The sequence below is a fragment of the Peromyscus eremicus genome, chromosome 14 (genome assembly GCF_949786415.1).
Source record: "Peromyscus eremicus chromosome 14, PerEre_H2_v1, whole genome shotgun sequence".
Lineage (NCBI taxonomy): Eukaryota > Metazoa > Chordata > Mammalia > Rodentia > Cricetidae > Peromyscus > Peromyscus eremicus.
Genome location: NC_081430.1, coordinates 68075612 through 68096916, shown reverse-complemented (window position 1 = coordinate 68096916; position 21305 = coordinate 68075612). Strand labels below are relative to the sequence as shown.

The 21305-nt window shown below is 41.1% G+C and overlaps 2 long non-coding RNA genes across 2 annotated transcripts in view; one reads left to right on the top strand and one right to left on the bottom strand.

The window, feature by feature from the left end:
- LOC131923804 (uncharacterized) overlaps positions 1–4716 on the bottom strand; it is a 35428-nt gene extending 30712 nt beyond the window's left edge. The window contains exon 1 of the long non-coding RNA XR_009382724.1: positions 4512–4716. This is a non-coding gene — a long non-coding RNA (uncharacterized LOC131923804). The remainder of the gene's footprint in view (positions 1–4511) is intronic.
- On the top strand, positions 342–20346 carry LOC131923803 (uncharacterized). Its single transcript, XR_009382723.1, has 3 exons — positions 342–483; positions 4440–4678; positions 20237–20346. It is a non-coding gene; the product is annotated as an uncharacterized LOC131923803 (long non-coding RNA).
- The last annotated feature ends 959 nt before the right edge of the window (positions 20347–21305 follow it).

Genomic DNA, 21305 nt, shown 5'->3' with positions numbered 1-21305 from the left:
GGTGGTGACTGTCAGGCTTTCTTTTACAACCCCAAAGGGGAGTGACTAACAGGAGTTCTCTGGTAGGGTCAGCTAAAGACTAAAATCAATTAGGGGATTCTAAAAAGGAATTTATGTGCTCAGACTATAATCTTAGAAGTGGCAGGGTAAATAGGTTGGGACACTATGTCAATATAAGTCACTAGTAAAATAAAACTCTTTTTTTCCTTTGGTGCCATTTCTGTCTCAGCGTATCTCAGCTGTGCCACTTTCTGATAGGGTGGGGAAAGTTTACTCGGTTGCTAGGCAACCTGTGTCACAATGCATAGTATTTGATTTGGAAAGGCACTTTCACTCTGAGTTAATAGCTAAAGGGGGAATCTTTAGAGCTAGGGGTAACAACTGGGCTGAGATAAAAGAAGGAGGATTGAAGCTTAATTTGCACAATAAACAAGGCTTGGCACCTATCATCCATCCTCCAGGCTTTGTCGGTAGTCTCCTTAGGTCAGTGGGAATAATTACCTTTACTCAGTAACTAGCAGATGGCCAAACCACCATCCCAGAATTGTAAGCAGTAAACCTCTTAAATTAGGGTCCTGTGTAAATAAACTGGGGTGAAGGCAAGAAGTTAAGGATTTAATTGTTAGTGGTTATTTTCTGTTACCTGTAGGTGAGATGAGCTAATGCTTATCTATCTGCAGTCTGTCCTTAGATGTAGAGAAGTATCTCAGATAAAATACTTTTGTCCAGAGAATGGCCCTAGCCAGATGTATGCTAATGAAGAATCAACACAGCTGGAGAATGTTCTCCAAAAACCCAAATAGTATATGGGAACTACATTTTTACAAGTTCTTGGGAAAAGAATCACATGGGAAAGCTACAATAGCACACAAGACATACACTGCAGGAAACAGTTAACACATTCAAAAGCCATTATCACCAAGACTCCTTGAGTTTTGGCTTCCCTCTAGAAGAGTTCTTGGCTCTTCCAGGTAGTAGTTTTGCCAGTGTCAGCTGAATTCCTACTTCACATTCCTGTAGCTTGCAGCAGAAACCTAATACAGTAGAAACTACTTAAATATATATACAGATATGAAAGAAATCTAAATGGAATCACCAAATAATGGGGGAGACAAAGCCCCAACCTGACATCTCTCATCACCAGATGAAAGCTCCAGTGGCAGGAATGGGTCACATCTATTTGAGTTGTTGGCCAAAGGGGCCCCATGGAAACCTCAAACAACCTAGGTTATTGCTATGGCTATTGTTTGCTCTCCACAAACTTATGGCAAGGCCCCAATGTTAAAGACAACACTTACGTAACTCATTGAATAAAGAGAAATTCAGCTCATACCTACCTAGAGCCTTCTCCCCTACTGATTAATGGCCATGGTACTGGGAGGTACACTGCATGCTATCAGAGGGACAAGCTAAATCCCAACCAAGATGCAACCTTTCAATCTACAGTGGTGACCTCCCTGCAAGATACATTGGTACAATAGTAGCACAAGAGTTGTGGGAGTAACCAACCACTATCTAATTGGATTTAAGGCCCGTGCCATGAGATGGAACCCATGATTGATATGCTTGGGTGCCCAAGAACTTGAGTGCTGTGGAACAATCCTTTCTACACTATGAATATGTATTACTCTCATTGGTTAATAAAGAGCTGACAGGCCAGTAGCTGGGCAGGAAGTTAGGTGAGAAAACTAAATTGAGACTAATGGAAGAAGGAGGGCAGAGTAAGGAGAGATGCCAGCCAGCAGCCACCCAGGAAGCAAGACATGCTAGAGGACAGGTAAAGCCATAAGCCACGTAGCAATACATGATTAATAGAAATGGGTTAATTTAAATGTAGGAGTTAGCTAGTAAGAAGCCTATTGGTCAAGCATTTATAATTCATATTCAGCCTCTGAGTCGGTTATTTGAGACCAAGCAGTTGAAACAGGAAACATCCACTTACACTTGAAACTATAGGGGAAAACCAAATAGTATTGTTCTTCTAAACAGCAATATGTTTAGCAATAAAATGACTCCTAACAACATTCTGCTATATTCCTAGATCAGTGTCTTACTCAGCCATCATCAGAAAAACTTACTCCTATAGGAACAAATACAAAGACCCATACTGGACAATGTGTAGAGAGACCTTGGAACACTCAGTCCCAAAATGGAATGTCTCCATAAAATTCCTCACTTCAGGGTTCAAGGGTCAAATGCTGTGGAATAATCCTGGTTTTGTTGTATATAATTTTACTATGTTAAAATTAATACCTTCTTTTTAAATTAGAGACAAAGGGGGAAATGCTGTGGGATAATCCTTCTGTATACTGTAAATATGTATTACTCTCATTGCTAATAAAAAGCTGATTGGCCAATAGCTTGGCGGGAAGAGATTGGACAAGACAGCCTGAGACAGAGGGAATGATGGCAAGATGAAGGGTGGAGTCAGAGGAGTCGCCAGCCAGACCTAGAAGGAGCAGGAGATGAACATGCCATGTTAATAAAGGTACCACCATGTGGCAGAGCATAAATAAGAAATATGGCTTAACTTAAAATGTAAGAGCTAGTTAGTAATAAGCCTGAGCTACTGGCCAAGCATTTGTAATTAATATTAAACTTCTGAGTGATTATTTGTTAGTGAGCGACTGCAGGACAGGAAAACTCCGCCTACACACAAATCTGCAAACAACCAAAATTTTCATCAATCAGTCAGCAGACAAGTACTTCTGGCACATTCTCTGGATGAACTATTCTTTCAGTGAAAAATCTTGGGTTACTGTTCATGGAACACGGATGAATTCTAAAAGAATTATTCAAAGACTAGAAAATACAAAACAGCAAAAACTCATCATTTTATATTGTGGAAATTAAAGGTCCAAATTCAGTCTCACTGGGCTCACAGGTGTCAGAGAGCTTGTTTCTCTAGGAGGCTCTGGAGATGCCTGGCGTTTGTCTCCTGACTCCTTCCTCACATCATGTGAACCTTTTGCTTCCCAGTTATGTCTCCTAATCCTATTAACTTGCCTCCCTCCCACTTACAAGGAGCCTTGTGATTACAGTGGGCCTACCGGGATCACCTAAATCCATTCACCCTAGCTGCAAATTCTTAATCTGTCATCATAGAATTTGAAAACTATTGTCCTAGCTGGCTTTCCATTGCTGTGATAAAACACTGACAAAAAGCAACTTGGAGAGGGAAGGGTTTATTTCATATTATACTGCCACATCACAGTCTGTCATGAAGAGAAGTCGGGCAGGAACCTGCAGACAGGAACTGAAGCAGAAACCATGGAGGAACACTGATTACTGCCTTGCTGCTCATTGCTTGCTTAGCTGGCTTTCTTATACAGCTGCCCCCATCCAGGGGCAGCATGTGGGGTAACCCTTTTCCCACTATGGTCCATTGGCCACTAGGCCACGAGGGCAAAGGAGGCAGAAGCAGCCAGCAAGGCTTTGTACCTGTCTGTGAGCATGGTGGAAACAGCTTTCTGGGAGAATGCTTCACTGCTGGAGCTCAATTTTATTCCAGAGTGAGGGGCGATACATAGGATGGGAACAGCAGCTGGGGCATTACCTAATTTGCGTTTGGCAGCATGGTCCTACCGGCTGGGAACACAAAACCTAGTTATCATATGGGCAGCAGGGGAAGAGTGTCTGCAGAGATCTGTGTCAAAGACCACGCTTGAGAAAGTTCTGGCATCAGGCTTAGGGACAGCTTCCGGATAAGGTCAGGCGTCCAAGCCTAGAGACACTATCCAGGTAGAGAGGGAGTCCTGCTGGAAAGGGAGTCCTCTATTTTGTGTCAAGCCCAGAGTGCTGTCCAGACACAGTGGACTGCAGCCTAAAGGGCAGGGTACTCCAACAGCAGCATCTTCCACTATGGGCTGGGCCCGACCACACCCATCACTAATTAAGAAAATGCCCACAGGATGGCCCACAGGCCAATCTGATAAAGGCATTTTCTCAGCTGAGGATCCCTCTTTCCAAATGACTCCAGCTTATTTTGAGTTGGCAAAAAGCTAATCAGCATAAATATGTTAGTGTACTTACAGGTTCTAGAAATTTAGACCTGACTATCTTTGGAGGATCATTATTTAGCTTTGATGTTTTGGGCCCAGAAATTCAGAGGAAATAGACACATTTAACTAGAACAGTATTTACATGCAAGACCGAGCACTGATTTGATCCTGAAGGTAAAAATTCAAGTCACCATAAAAGGCTGTAGTGTTTGGTGTTTTTCTGAACTGTTCTAGTTTATGGACCCTCCAGTTATACCCACTAGTTCCTGTAGTTCAAATACTAGTTATTAATATTAACACTGAAACCCAACAAGCTTGGATTTGGATGGAAACGCTTTTTATGTGAAAGATAATGTCCTTATCCCAGAATGAAATAAATGGAGATAGCAAGAATGCCAATTGAAATTCTTCTTTTTCCCACTTTATATTTTTACACAGCATAATTCCAAGTCAGAACTATCATCAAAGCATCACTGAAAAGATGAATGATATTATGATGAAGAAAATTACCTTCATTGTTGATAGGATCATCTCAGTCCATTAAGTAGTCCTGTCTGAGATCATCAGGTCCCGCCTGGTGGACAAGCCTCTGCGTGCTCTCGAGTCACTGGAAAACTGGGAGGATTCTGAACAGCAGCTTGTTCTGGAAATGGCAGGTTTCTGGTAGCCTTGTGAATGTAAGAGTAAAACATATAGTGGAAATATAATGTTTGAATGTCACTATCCAATCATTTGGAATTCTCGGGAGGTGAGTAGATGTGCAAGGATTATGAGTTCACCTGGTGATGCAGGAGTCACAGGGAAGAACACTGTTTTCTTGTGCCTTTTATTTACACTAACCTTTTCTCTTTTCTCTACTATTTTACAGGAAATTCCTCCCATCCCTTTCCATGGCTCACAATTTGTTTTCAACCACAGTCCATGTCTTCTAGCATGCTGAATTTCTTAACCTTCTCAATGTCTTCCTTTCCACCTTTACTCCAACCACTGACGAGTTAGTCATACCTGATAACTGCTAGCAACTCCAACTGGAATTCCTTTCTGACCACAGCCTTCCATTCCTGCCCTCCTGTTTCCCACTCCACTCAGTCTGGCCTTTGTCTCCATTGTTATTTCTAGTCTTCAGTGCTGATCTGCATGAGGTAACCAGTACCTCAGCCAAAGGCAAAGAATCTTCATAGTGGATGTCCTGCTCAGACCTGCCCTGACCAAGGGCATGGTTTAAGTGATTTTTTAAAAGATACTAGGCTCTTAAAGGTAAAAATTTAAAGATGTGTTCACATGGGAAAACTCAAAGTAAAGTATGGTTTAAAACTATTTTTGCATCATCTTTTTCTGGGCTTTCCTATCTAAAGCATAGCCAACATTTAATCTCTAGTTTTTTCAATTACTTCTAAAATCCCAAGTTCTTTTCTCCTGTGATACTAGGGATGGAAATCATGTACCTTATGCTTGCTAGGCACATTTCATCTACTGTGTCACACCCTAGTCCCTGTATGAACTCTGCATGTGGTCTCTTCAGGAGTAGGGCATGCTACTTAGTTCCATCGGACAACCAGCAGCAGTGACAATAGCCTATAGTGTTTGGAGGCTACGGTGGTTTGAATGAAAATGGCCCCCATAGGCTCATAGGGAGGGGCATTATTTAAAAATATTAGGACTTGTGGCCTTTGGGCGTAGGTGTGGTCTCACTGGAGGAAGTGTGTCACTGGGGGTGGGCTTTGAGATTTCGGGAGCTTAAGTCAGGCCCAGTGTCTCACTCTTTCTTCCTGCTGCCTGCAGATCAGGATGTAGAATTCTCAGCTTATTCTCCACCACCATGTCTGCCCATGTGTTACCGTGTTTCCCCCATGATGACAGTGGACTAAATCTCCGGACTGTAAGCCAGCCCCCAATTAAATGTTTTTCTTTATATGACTTGCCATGGTCATGGTGTCTCTTCACAGCAATAGAAACCCTAACTAAGACAGGAGTCCTCACAACAAGACAACTACTTATAGGGATGTAGCTCATGCCCAACACTAGAATTTTCATTTAATAACTGTGTAGTTACTAGGTTTTTTTTTCCATCATGTACATAGAATACCTCTATTCAACATTGAAAAGTACTTTTTAATTTCCTTTAATTTTATAATTAGATTGCAAAATAGCAGGTTTTCTTGTGGCTTTTTCATACATATGTAGTTCTGGTTGATCCTCCTCCCATCCTTCCTTTCCTGCCCTGTTATGAGCTGCAGGATGGTAGCAGGAATTCAGCTGACTATGGTAAAGCTGTACCTGGAAAAATCAAGGCATTCTTCCAGAGGAACCCAAATCTCAAGGAGTGTTTGGTGTTATTCGGCTTTTAATATATCAGCTGTTTTCTGCTATGAATTCCATGTGTGCTCATAACTTCCCCAAGAACTTTGAACAGTGTATTTTACCTAAAATTCTTCTCAAGCATCCTAGGCCTAGGAGACAGGCAAACTTAGGTACATAGTTTTGTTTCTTGTGAAGCTCAGGCCCTCCTTTCTCTCACAGCCCAAGTGACATTCCAGAGCAATTGACTCAGAACAAAAAGGGTTGGGTTTTTTTTTGGTATACCAGGTGCAGTGTAGCTATGAGGCAGATTTCCTAGCTCTGAGCAGAGTTACCCCTGCCAGTAAACTGTGACAAAGAAATAGAGAGGCAGTTACATTTTAGTGACTTACAGACTTTTACCTAACCACCTGTAAGATTGTAGTTTGAGCACATTTATGATAGATTCATAACGTTTCACCTAATCACTTATAAGAATATATTTTGAGCACATAAATTCCCTTTCTGACTTATTCCAGGCCTTATCTGACCCCACCTCTTTTATTCACTCCCCTTTGGGGTTGTAAAAGAAAGCCTGACAGTCACTGCCTGAGGAAAACTCTTATCTGCCTTTATGACCCTGTAGGAATTCAAGCCTGGTGACCTTGCCTTAGCCAGAGCATTGCTATTGCATGGATATATAACTGTAAACCTCAGAGACTTGGGGGACTAGATTAGAGAACTGGATGGAGAACTAGAAGGACAAGATGGGAAATGAGGAAGAGCCTGACAAGGAAAAACTAGGTGGGTAAGGAGATGAGAAAGACCAAGATGGGGCAGAACTAAGATGAAGGAATTAAGGTAGCACTTAGAGGGAACAGCAGAAAGAGGTAGAGAGAACCAGGCGAGAAAGGAGCTAAGTGTGAGAGACAAAAAGAAGTTGTGTATAGAGAGACCTGACTCAGAAGAATAAAGTGTATTGACTAAAGAGTATCGTGTATGTAGGTTTATTAGTGAACTCCTCAGAATAATCTGCCACTGGTAGAGTCTCTTCTGGAACTCTGGGTGAAGGCTGTCGAGGGGCAGGACCCCAATAGCCTTCATTACTGCCCCTTCCCTGCTATACTCTTTCGCCGTCAGTATTTCCCCTTTTACTTCCATATCTCGTGTGCTATGCTGCCTTCCCACCAACAAACCTCTTTCCCCACTGCATGTGCCCATGTCTAGTTTCCTGTCCTCTCTACATACTCATCCCCACATAAAGACACATTTAAACATTAGAGGCTAATATCAGAATATGAGAAAGAACATGTGATGTTTGTCTTTTGGGGCCTGGGTTACCTTTATTTTTATTGTCTCATTCCATCCATTTTTAAGACCATGTCATGATTTCATTTTTCATATAAAATTCCATTGGTTATATACAGCACATTTCCATTATCTGTTCTTCAGTGGAAGGACATCTAGGCTAAATCTATCTCCTTGCTATTGTGAATACAGAAGCATTAGAGAAGGATGTACAAGCACCTCTGTGGTAAGGAACAGAATCTTTTGGATACAGGCCCAGGAGTGATGATAGACCTGACTCATATGGGAGTCCTATTTTTAGTGTTTGCGAGGCCTCCAGAGTTATTTCCATAGTGGCTGTACCAGTTCACACTCTCATCAGAGCAAATAAAGGTTCTTCTCTCCCACATCCTTGCCAGCATTTGTAATCACTTGTTTCCTTGATGACAGTCATTGTGACTTGGATGGGATGGAATCTCAAAATCGTTTTCATTTGCATGTCCCTGATATCCGGGGATTTGAAATATTTATTGGCCATATGTATTTTCTCTTTTCAGGACTCTAGTTTCTGAACCCATTTTTATTGGTTGTTTTCTTATTGCTTATTTATTTTGCTTTGTTTTTAGTTCTTTGGATAGTCTAGATATTCCTTGTCAGATATATAGCTGGTAAAATTTTCTTTCATTCTGTAGACTGTCTTTTCACTCAACTGTCTTCTTTGCTGTATAGCTTTTAAATTTTCATGTGATTCTGTGTTAATTAGTGGCCTTATTTTCTGAGCAACTAGTGACCTAATCAGAAAGTCCTTTCCTGGACATGACGTGATTCCTACTTTGCCCTCCAGTATTTTCAATTCCAAGTCTTATGCTAAGTCGTCGATCTACTTGGAGTTGATATTTGTGAAAGACAGGGATCTAGTTTCAGTTTTCTCTGTGTAGACACTCCATTTCCCAGCTTTCTCTGTGCAGACACTCCATTTCCCAGCACTGTTTATCAAGGAGCGGCCTTTTCTCCAGTGATTATCTGTGGAATCTTGACAAAAATCAGTAGGCTGGCTGTAGCTTTTTGGGTTTATGTCTGTACTTCTATCCCATTGATCTGCATGTCTGTTTTTTAAATGATTGTGTGTGTGTGTGTGTGTGTGTGTGTGTGTGTGTGTGTGTGTGTGAGGACTTGTGGGAGTCAGTTTGCTCCCTCTACCATGTGGGTCCCAGGGATCAGATTTAGGTCATCAGGTTTAGCACCAGGCCTATTTATCTACAAAGCATCTCACCAGCTGTCTACATCTGTTCTAGTCCGGTACTATCCTGTTTAGTCTCCTATTTCCACACCCCCTTCTCATGAGCTAGCAAAATAATACATTTCCTTACCCATTTTCATACGTACTTCATTTCTGTTGATTCTCTCTCACAAACACACTCCACTTTCTATGTCCTCACCCCCTCTTTTCTTACTATACCCTTTTGATGCCAGTATTCTCCCTCCCATTTCTTTAAAACCCATTTTTTCCTGTCTCATAGGCCCATTTCTAGTTCTCTAGTCTTTACCTACATTCACTGATACAAGTCTTTCTCTGTCCCACCAGTCAGCTTCCGAGTAATGACATGGAGAATTATATGAAAGCTCAGCCTTAGCTTAGGCTTGTCCCATTAGCTCTTATAACCTAAATTAACCCATTTATATTAATCTATGTTTTGCCTCATGGCTTTTTACCTTATCTCATACTGCCCATCCTGCTTCTTCTGTGTGTCTTGCTCTTCTTCTGCATACCTAGATTCCTCCTCCTACTTCCTCTCTCTCTCTGGAAGTCCTACCTATACCTCCTGCCTAGCTACTGGACACTCAGCTTTTTATTACACTAATCACAGCTATGTATCTTCACACAGTGTACAAATATCCCATAACAGATACATATATTTAACAATTAAAATCCAAGATCTGCTTCTAAGCAAGAACATGCATGTTTATTTTTCATAGCTAGACAACCTTGCTTAACATGTTTTTCAATTTTATCCATTTTCCTGAAAATTACATTTTCTTTGTGGCTGAATAAAATTCCACTGAGTATGTATACTGGATTTCCATTATCCATGGACATCGATGTTGATTCGATTTCTTTCCTATTGTGAAGAGAAAAGTGATGAACATTGATGTGCCAGTGTCTCTCTGGAAGGATGTGGAATTCTTTGAGTATACACTCAGGGGTTGATAGCTGGGTCATATTTAAGTCTATTTTTAGTTTTTTGAGAAACTTCCAGAATGATTTCCATAGTGGCTATATCAATTTATACTGGCACCAAACGGTGAATAAGGACTCCTCGGCGTTTGTTGTTTTCTTGATAACAGTCATTGTGACTGGGATGTGATAGAATTTCAAAATTTTCATTTCTATTTCCCTGATTCTAAGGATATTGAGCAGTTTTAAAAATATTTATTGGCCATTTGTATTTCTTCTTTTCAGAACTCTGTCTTGTCCATGGACCCATTTACTGACTAGCAGTTCTGTTTTGGAGAGTGGGCATGTTGCTTACATATTGGAATTCTTCCTATCTTCTAGATACTAATCCTCTGTCAGATGTATAGCAGGCAAAGATTTTGCTCCCATTCTGCAGGCTGTCTGCTCACTCTGATAATCTTTTGGCATGCAGAAGAACTCTAGTTTTGTGTAATCACATCTGCCAATTCTTGGGTCTATTTCCTATAGTATTGAATTCTATTCAAAAATTTCCACCTAACTCCTATAGCCTAGTGTCTGCCCTATGTTTGCCTTAGCATGATTTTTGAATTCAGTTTAAGAGTACTTTTCTGAGGATTTTTGCGTCTATATTCATCAGAGAGATTACATTCTTCTTTTTTTGTAGCTTAAGTTTTCCTGCCTGGCCCACAGTCAGGATATATCTCTTTCACCTGCCAGTCCCACAGCCTCTCAGACCCGACCAAGTAAACACAGAGACTTATGTTGCTTTCAAACTGTATGGCCGTGGCAGGCTTCTTGCTAACTGTTCTTATAGCTTAAATTAATCCATTTCCTTTAATCTATACCTTGCCACATGGCTCGTGGCTTACCGGCATCTTCACAAGCTGTTTCTCATCGTGGCGGCTGGCAGTGTCTCTCTGACTCAGCCTTCCACTTCCCAGCTTTATTCTCCTCCTTGCCCCGCCTATACTTCCTGCCTAGCCAACGGCCAATCAGTGTTTTATTGATTAATTAGCAACACATTTGCCATACATCCCACAGCATTTTGTTGTGTCTTTTTTTGGTTTGGGTACAGGATTATACTGATTTGATAGTGTTTCTTCTCTTTCTTGTGTGGTGAAGTTTAAGACATATTAGCATTAAGTCTTCCTTGAAAGTTCAGAAGAATTCAGATTAAGACCAGACCTGAGATTTACTTTCTGGGGAAACCTTTAATTACTCTTTCTGTCTCATTGCCTATTAGGAGTCGGAGTAGGTTGTTCTCATCTTCTCTAATTCTATTAGGTCATATATGTTTAGAAATCTTTCCACATCTTTGAGATTTTCCAACTTATTAAAATATGTTCTCAAGGTATTCCTTATGTTCTTCTGGATTTCATTGAAGTTTGTCCAAATAATTCTTTTCATTTCTAATTTTATTGAGACTTTTTTCTCCTTTGGTTTGTTGGCCTACGAGTTGATCAATCTTGTTAATGTTTTCAAAGGACCAACTCTCTGATTAATTCTATGTATGGTTCTTTTAGTCTCTATTTCATTAATTTTTGCCACCATCTTTGTTATTTCCTGCCATATATTTAGTTTCAATTTTTTTCTTTTACTTTTATAGAGCTTGAGATACATCATTAGGTTATTTATTTAAAATCTAATTTTAAAAAATATCTATTATTTTGTGCCAATGAGTGTGCATGTGCCATGTGATAAATGTGGAGGTCAGAGGACAATTTGTGGGAGTCAGTTCTATCATGTGGGTTCCAGACATTGAACTCAGGTCATCATCACAATGGAAGGTGTGCTTACCTACTAAGACATCTTGCAAGGCCTTCTCCGAACTTTTGTGAACACTAATAGCCATATGTTTTCCTTAGAACTGTCTTAGATATACCACAGCAGTTTTGGTAGGTTGTGCACTGCTTTGCATTTTATTCCAAAAATCTTTTTTTTTCCATTGAAAGAACAGGATTCACTACTTATTCAAAAGTATATTGTGGAGAATTGGGCATGGTGGTACACGCCTTTAATCTCAGAACTTGGGAGGCAAAAGCAGATGTATCTCTGTGAGTTCTAGGCCACACAGGACTATGCAGTGAGACACAAACACACATACACACACACACACACAAAGAGAAAAGATATGTGGTCAGGTAGATGGCTCATTAATCACACTAGACAGACATACAAGCCAAACAACCTGTTTGATCACTATAACCCACATAAAAAGGCCAGATGTAACAATTTCATCTTTAATACCAGCAGTCCTAACACAGAAAGGAAGTGGAAACAGGAAAATCGGAAGTTTGAAAACCAGCTGGTCTAGTGTACGCAGTGTAGCAGCAGAAACATGAGAGACCCTGTCTCAACAAGATGGGAAGTGAGCACTGATTACTGAGACCTGTCTGCTGACCTCCACAAGCACACCATGGCAAACTTGTACCTGCACATACATGTGTACACAATACTATTTGAAGTGTATTGTTCAGTCTCCGAGTGGTGTGTGTGTGTGTGTGTGTGTGTGTGTGTGTGTGTGTGTATGTATTGTTTGGTTTTTTGTTTGTTTGTTTTGCAGGGTTTCTCTCTGTCCTGGAACTAGCTGTGTAGACGAGGTTGGCCTCGAACTCACAGAGATCCACCTGCCTCTGCCTCCCGAGTGCTGGGATTAAAGGTGTACACCACCACCTCCAGGTTGTGTTTTTGTGTTTTCAGATGGTAATACTGCTAATGGTCTCTAATTTTTTTTTCACCTTGGTCTGATAGGATACAGAGAATTATTTTTGTTAAATTTTGTTAAATTATTAAAGCTTGCATTGTGGCCTATGGTATGATCAATTTTAGGGAAGGTTCCACATACCACAAAGAAAAATGTGTTTTTCCTGTTAGGTGAATTATTCTGTAGATACCTGTTAAGTCCAGTATAATTCAGCTCTGAGGTTTCTTTTATTTATTTAGATGATCTATCTAGATAAGAGAGTAGGTTACAAAACCTCCCACTATCATTACATGTCTGTGTTTATATGTGTACTACAACATGCTTGTGGAGGTCAGAGGACAACTTATGGGAGTCAGTTTCTCCTCCCATCATTTGGTTCCCAGGGAACAAACCCAGGTCACCAGGTAGGTGGCACATACCTTTACCCACTGAACCATCTTGCCAGTTCAAAATCTTCCATTATTATTTTTGTCCAGATCTACGTGGTCTCTTACGCTTTCCTGTGTTTGGTTTATGAAATTGGGGCCCTAAGACTTGCTACATAAATATTTACAATATCTATGTTGTCTAGATTAATTGTTCCTCTTATTACTATGCAGTGGCCCTCTTTATCTCTTTTGACTAATTTTGGCTTGACCTCTACTCTATCAAATAAGAGTGGTGCCATGCTTGCTTGTTTGAGCTTCCAGTTGCTTGGTAATTTCTTTTCAACCTTTGATCCTCAGTTTATGGATTCTTTCCCATTTAATTTTCTTGGAGACAGAGGATAGTTGGATTGTATTTTTAATCTATTCCATTAGCCTGTGTTTTGATTGGTTAAAGCCATTTACATTCAAGGTTATTTGAGAAGTGTTTGCTATTGTTTATGACTTTGTTGTTATCCTGGTTGACTGGTTAATTGGTAGTTTTTATTTTTCCTCTGGTAGTGTTGGATGTTTGCTGCATTGTACAAGATTAATTCCTTCCCAGTTCTCTTATGCTATCTATTGCTTTCATGAAATGTGTTTTTCCTGTGTTCCATGTATAAAAATGTCTTTTTATTTTTCCCTCTCTGTATTCCTTTCGGAGTTTTCTGCAGTGTTGACTTGTCAGGAATTGCTTTATTGCCTTGAAATATTCTTACCTTTTCAACTAAGCAATTTTGTTGGGTATAGGAATCTTGGTAGACAAATACTTTCAAGGCTTGAAATACATCACTCCATGCTTTCTTGGCTTTTAAGTTTGCTGATAAAAAGTCTGTTGTTATGCTGTTCCTGGGTCGGTATGTCAGTTGCCAGTTTTCCCGTACAGCTTTTAGTTTTCTTTGCTTTACATTTGACATCTTAGCAGAGATATATATGGAGAGATTCTTCTCTAGCCATATCTTTTTGGGCTCCTAAAAGCTTTCTTACTTGAATGCCCATTTCTTTACCTAGGTGTGGGAAATTTCTGGGTACAATTTCATTGAATAGCTTGTCTTTGCCATTTGATCTCATCTCAGCTTATTCTGTCCCATGAATTCCTAGGTTTGGTCTTTTGAGTGAAACTGGTAGAGTGTAGGCCTGTCCCTTGTTTTCTATGCATTTAGAAGGAAATTCTTCTATGTCTATGATTTTCATAGTGCCCCAAATGTACGGAAGTGTGTTTTATTATCTTTGTTCCAATTCTTCCACCTTGTCTTTAAGCTCAGATTTTGTCCTCTCCACAATCCATCCTGTCAGGGAAGCCTTTCACAGTGCTGTCATTCCCAACATTTTGTATTTGTTAAATTCTTTCCTAGCATATAGATTTCCTTACTCCATCAAGTTGTTCATGTTCCCTTGAGGTTATTATCTTATTTCTTTGAACATATTTCTAATCATAATTTGTGGTCTGAGATTTTTATCTACTTGACTTTCACTGGAGACCATTAATGTGCAATTAGTAATTTCTGGAAGAGTGTTTGCTTTTTTGTGTGTTTTTTATATTATGCATTGAGATGTGTACATCTGAGTTACTTTGTTGTTTGTATGTTTTTTAAAAGTTGTATTCATTAAAGTATTTGCAATGTTCAAGTGGGGCTATATCATGGTATAGTTGAGGTGTGTAGTTTGGAAGTTAAATCCTCCAACCATGAGTTCAGAGTACCTTGGGTGGCCTCCAAGTTACTCCCAACATAGATTAACTGTGGGAACAAGCAGACACTATGAAATGCCACACTACTCAATAACACTGGTCCCTTGGTAAGTGCAAGTCAGTGCACGGCACAGCTGCACTGAATAAAGCAGTGCAGTTCCCAGCCCCTCCTCGGGACCCCTCCCCAGCTCTGCTCAGCGATTGCATGGGCAGCATGAATGGGAGGGAGACCTTTCTGCTCTCTAACTTCAGAAGAGCTTATCTGCAGTAACTTGCTTGACTAGGCTGGATGGAAAGTGTATCTCCCGAGTCCTCTCGGGCGCCCATGTTTGTACTCTCTCCTTGCGTTTGCTTGACATTTTGGATGGCCATGGACTTGTAAACAGATTATCCCCCATTTATTTGAAGACACTGTTCTATTGTTTTCTGACGGTTTTTGTTGATGCAGCTAGTTCTGATTCTCAATCCTTTACAATTTTCCTTTATTTTCAATATCAGCTTTTAAGAGCTTTAGCTTAACTTTTATATTCTGAAATATGTCATTTTCTATCAATTTTGAGGGACACTTGAGATGCTTTTCATTTAGAAAATTCTTCCGTTTCTAGGGAAGTATCTTACACTAATCTCAGGCTATGTTCTCTAGCCTCTTTCTGGAACTCATCTTTACCAGGCCTCTAAAAGCCCCCTGTTTTCCATTTCCCATTCTGGTATGTTGTTCTGTTCTCAGTGGAGTTTACTCAGCTTTCTCTTACCTTTGTTCTACTTTACTTTGGCAATGCTTATATTTAATTTCCAAAAGTTCTTTGTTGGTTGCTAGTGTTTATTCATAGCAGCTGCTGATGGATGCAGTATCTTCTCTCATTGCAATAATCATTGTTGCTTAAAGTTTTAGGGGGATTGTTTTTCTGCTTATCTTTCTCACTCGTGTTACAAATGTTTCTAAAATTTCTGGGAATCCTTGGTATATTTATATTAAAAATAACACATTAAGCCGCATCTAGACATTTGGAAGTGCTGGCCGAGGGATCATGGCCTATTGGCTGGAAGATATGATCATGAGTTGACTCTTTTTGTCACAGGCTGTTCAACTGTTAGAGTGACAAGACCTTTGTTACAGGGCTGCTTGACATCTTCACAAAAAGACATGGAGGTTTTGACTTCGAGTCAGGTGCTCGGTTTCTTGGTAGAGGTTTCACTTTCAATTTGTGCCTGTTTCCAGCTTCGTGGTATTGTCTATCTTCCTTAATTAAACTAGGTACACACGAGTCCTAAGCTTCTCCTGTTAGCTGTTTGTGCTTGTATTAGACTGTGGCTTCCTCAATTCTGTCTCATCTTCTCATGTCTTCCCTGCCTCCCCTCCTCTCCCCTCCCCTCCCCCACCCCACTGTGCTTCATCTTTCAGGTACTCACGAATGTTATTTTTGTTGAAGGCCCATCTGTGCTTCTACAATCCTTAGGAATTTATTCCGTCTATATTATTTCAGTGTCAAGTGTGGTTCCAGGAAGAAGAGATACATATATGTGGTCTAGTCTCCTCATAGAACAGAATATTTCATTTCCATCCCTTAATCCTTTGCATTCTGGATCTACCAAATGGAATACTGCTTAATCAGTTTTCTACAAACATTTTAATTCCACACATTTTTTTCAAAGCCTCCTCTGTGGATTGTACCCTAACTAAGGTTAAAAGTTTTTGCCCCAGATAAGGGTCAAGAAAGCTTTCCTCGAAGTACTCAGTGAGACAGAAAGGAGACATTACAGAGGAACTGCCCAGCAGAAAAGAAATAGAAGTAGAGTGCTTTGGGCAGGGAGAAGACAAGGGGTAGGGGTGGAGCTCAGGTCCTGGGGAGGGGAAAATAGTGCTAAGAAACTGGTGAATTCTCCAAGAACTGTTGAAGACAGAGGAATATTTTGTCTCCATGTCCATTTGGCACACTTGGAGATCATCTTTACTGGGAGCCTTTAAACCAACAGGGAGTGACTCCTCTGGGCAGGTAGGTTTGCTATAGTTTCTGATTACCACTTGGTTCCCATGAGATATAGAACCAACACAAGTTTTCATGTAGAGCCTAAAAGGGCTAAGTAAACTTTACTGAACTCTCAAAAGAAATCTTCCTACAAGCCAAGCAAAGACTATTTTCAAGGAATAATTAAAGCTGGAAGTGGCTAAAGATAAGGCTTAATTTTAGAAGACAACAGCTTCTAGATCTAGAGGATCTAATCCACAGAGAGACCTACAAGGACAGACAGCTGAAGTCAAAAGACAGGAAGGCCAGGAGTCAGACTCACTCTGACTTTCAGAACTTTGGATGCCCTCTAAATCCAGGCAACAGCAGTTATTACACAAATCAGCCTTGCATTACTATGATGAAATGCCTGAGGCCACAAACTCATAAGGGAAAGAAACCTTATTTGTGTCACAATTTTAGATATTCAAAGGCCCGGCTCCGGCATCAGCTCAATTCTGAGAGACAGCACATTATGGCAGGAAGGAATTCATATAGAGGCCATCTATAAGCTCTCATCTAACCAGGGTGGAGTGACAGGAGGAAAGGAGAGGAAGGAAGAGAGAAAGAGAGGGAGAAAAGAGGGAGGCAGACTTGAAAGTGGGCAGAACTTTACAGTTGGAGGGCATAGCCCTAATAACCAAACTTCACCATCTTCAACTAAACCATTCTAGACCAAATCTTCAATCACAGACCTTAGAGACAAAACTATTTTCTGAACAACAGCAGGCAGCAATCTGGAATAAGAGCTAAGTTTAGGAACAACCAATCTCAGCCCTCTAAAAATAGTATGTATACATGTGCTGTATACCTATGTATATTTGTGTATGTGAAGTTCAGAGGGTCAACATTTGGCATCATACTTTATTGCTCCTAAGACCTTGTTTTTTGAGACAGAGTTTCTCACTGTTACCTGGAGCTCATGGATTCAGCTAGACTAGATCAGTGAGTTCCTAGGATCCACCTAGTTCTGCCTCATCAGCACTGAGACTACAGATACTCTCAACTGCACTCAGCTTCTTAATGTAGATCTGGGGATTCAAACTCAGGTCTTCATGTTTTCAACAAGGACTTTACCAACTGAGCCATTTCCCCTGCCCCAGCATAGGTGTCCCAAGACAGTTCTTCGTCTAGTTTGGCCCAGAGAAGCCAAAAGGCTGGACACTTCTGCCTTACTAGATAATCTGCCCACTTGATTTTTTAAAATATTTATTAGTAGATGGGTGTTTCCCCTGCATATGTCTCGGTACCACATGTGTGCAGTGCTCAAGAAGGCCGGAAGAAGGCATCCAATCTCTTTGGAACTGTAGTTACAGACGGTTGTGAGCTGTCACGTTGGTCCTGGGAATTGAACCTAGGACCTCTGCAGAGCAACAAATGCTCTTTACCACAGAGCTATCTTTCTAGCCCACCCATTTAATTTTTATTTGCATCTTATAAATCAAAATAGCATAAAGAACTTGAGTTCTTGAGAGCAACAAGTTGGAATGAAAGTTTGATTTTCTAAAACATTAACATTTTAATACTTTAGAAAGTCTTTATGAAAACAGTAAGTTTTTTAAAAGACCAATTTATATACCTATTATCCTACAGAATATATATTTTTGATTTTCATATGTAGCACAAAGTGTTAAGCTGAAACATTACTTTTAAAAATCAAATAGTCAAATCAAAGCAAAATCAAAATTGCTTCATTTTCTAATCTGAACTTTTAATGCTAAATTAAAATGCCTGCTAATGAGATATAGTTCCCCATCGGCCATTTTTCTACTGAGAACGCAGTTTCGATGGGAAAACACCTCTACTATGTAACACAGCACTAGCATTATCGGCAGCTAAGTCTGAAGAGTAACAGCTGCCAATCCTAGTTGTCTCAATAACATTCCCAGAAGGCTGGGAATTTTTAGAACACAGATGTGAATTCAAAGCCTCTGGATTTCAGGATCAGGACTCAAAGCCCATCTATTTACTATGCACTGTTACCGCTGCCTATTGACTGTTGATTCTGGAGGGCACCCTCCTTGGTAAAAAAGACAAATTATAGGTCCTAAAGAAAGCACCTAATTGAGGCTCTCTGCCATAATTCAAATTGAGTGGCTTTGGAAAAGAGAATGCTTTGTAGGGAATGTGGATGGCTTTCAAAACAACTGTGTAAGAAACAGTCTGGACTCAGGTTAGTGGGGTTTTGACTGTGCCATAGCAGGACAAAGGCCCAAGATGGGAGGAGAAACTCCAGTTCTGATGCTGGTTTTGTTATGGTTAAACGGGAAATGTTCTCCCTAGGCTCACTGCTTTTGTTTTGTTGTTTTGATTTGTTGAGACAGGCTCTCATTAGCAAAGGCTGACTTGGATCTATGCTTCAGAGGTTGACTTTGAAATGCTGTTCCTCCCGCCAACCCCTAATGACTGAGATTGCTTACAGGTTTGCCCACCACACCTGGCTTTAGGCTTTGTCTCCAGCTAGTGGAGCAATTTTGGAAGGGTCTAGAAAGGCCAGGAGGCGAGGCCAAGCTTAAAGAAGTAGGCCATGGGGGGCAGATCCATGGAAGTAACTTGTCCAAAACGCCTTCCAGTTCCTCCGCTTCCGGTATGTCAGGCAATGAAGAAGGCCCTCCCTACAGGCCCAGAAACTCGAAGCCAAGTGGACATGGTCTGAACCTTGTAAAACCATAAGCCTAATCAGTCTTTTCCCCTTTACATTGTTTCTGCCAGGCATCTGGTCACAGTGATGAGAAAAGAAAATGCAGTTCTGCCACTGAACAGGAAGGTAATTTAGATACCATGTATTACTTTTTCATGAGATTAGCATAGTGGATTTCAGAATTTGCATCCAGCTACAAAACCCTACAATTCTTCCCTTCATGAATGTAGAAAGCATCCTTTCATTCTCTGGAAAGGCCCGGGTATAAAGAACTATCTTTATTAACAAGATCCCAACAACATAATTTTACTCTCCTCTGAGGTCAGCCTTGGGAATTCTATGGCAACCCTTTTGCCTCCCATCCTCAAATCCTTCAGGTAACTAAACTCATGTTGTTTATGTCTCGTGGTTGTGGGCCCTCTATTCACTGTCAATGCTGCAGTACCTGTACTTTTATCTGAACCACAGGAATACTTAACCGCTTTTCTTCCTCTATGAGTCTGCCCTACTGAACTCCATTTGGCTCATTATGGTTTACACTAGGAGAAACCCCTTATTTCTTTTCTTTTCTTTCTTTCATTTTTTGTTTTTGTTTTTTGAGACAGGGTTTCTCTGTGTACCTTTGGAGCCTTTCCTGGAACTCACTCTGTAGCCCAGAATGGCCTCGAACTCACAGAGATCCTCCTGCCTCTGCCTCTCGAGTGCGGGGATTAAAGGTGTGCGCCACCACCACCCAGCTAAACCCGTTCTTACTCTTATTCCAAAGCCCATTGTGTCTCTAAGATGTATTTTAGACAAAATACTATTACTTATTGCTTTTCCTGTTGCCTTTATCCAGATGCATGCTAGCAATATTTTTTTGACTCTCCTCCTTGCTTTTGAAATCCTATTCCTGTCCAGTCTACTCTCAACACATCATCCAGAGAGATTGCATTAAAATACTGAATATGTTGCTCCTCTACTTCAAAGGCCTAGGAGTATGGCCGGTTACTGTGGAACTCCATTTCCCTCCACTCTTCTCTGTTCCAGCTACATGGACCCTCTTACTGTTCCTACCATAGGCCACAAACGCGACCACTTGCAGTGACTTTGCATTTGCTGTTGTTCTGTCGGGAAGTCTCACTCCAGACAGCTGCAGGGTAAGTTAATTCCAGCATCGCCTTCTCATGAAGGCACACTGCTGCTGTTCTGTCGCCTTTTCCAAAACTGTGACCTCACTTGTTAATGCTTACTTCAGCACTCACTAGCCAACAGACTATGTTTTATTTTTTTTAGGCTTTTTCTGTCATCTCTCTTCCCCATAACAGCAGGGGCTTTGACTGTCTTATCAGACACCTAAAAACAGCACTTACATGGTATTTGGTATAGAATTGTAGGAACCTGTAACAAGGAAACATTCCATGAAAACACGGAGACTTAAAACGGATGAAACGTCTCCTTTACGGATGGCTAAACAAAACTTGACGGGGTTTGGCGTCTTGTGTAAGGAAACCACGTGCTTTCGTTATAAGGCTTTGCTTCTGTGTTTTAAGCAGCAGGGAAAACATTCTCCTTGTCATGAAGGCCTTAACGTTGGTCAAGGGGGATGAATCCCGACTTATTTCTCCACGGATTATTATTCTGTGTACCTGACTGCGAGACAGTGGACAGAGTAGAATCTGCTGGATTAAACTCCCAGTTCTGAACACCGCCGGTGCTCAAAAGGCCTCAAGCCTCAACTGCAAGAGAAAACACGTGGTTGCGAAGCACACCATTAAAACGACGACGACGACGACGACGACGACGAGCTAAACACAGGAACGTCCCATTAACCTTAGGAGTTGTAGGAGCTCCATCTTCTCCTTTGTCTCTTTAACCCGAAAACCGGGGAAAGAGAAATAGGGAAGGGAGAGGGGGTGCCGTGGGGTGGGGGGTGGGGGACGGAAGAAGCGAAGAGACCCCGTTTCCGTAGTAGTCCCGCTGTCACCAGGAGACGCATCCGTGTTCCTACGTGAGACCCCGGCCGTCGTCGTGCCGTCCCGCGTCCCTCCGCGCCGGGTTGGGGGAGGACGGGAGAGCGGCTGGCTGGCAGCGCGGCCTTTCCGTAGGGCGCGACCCC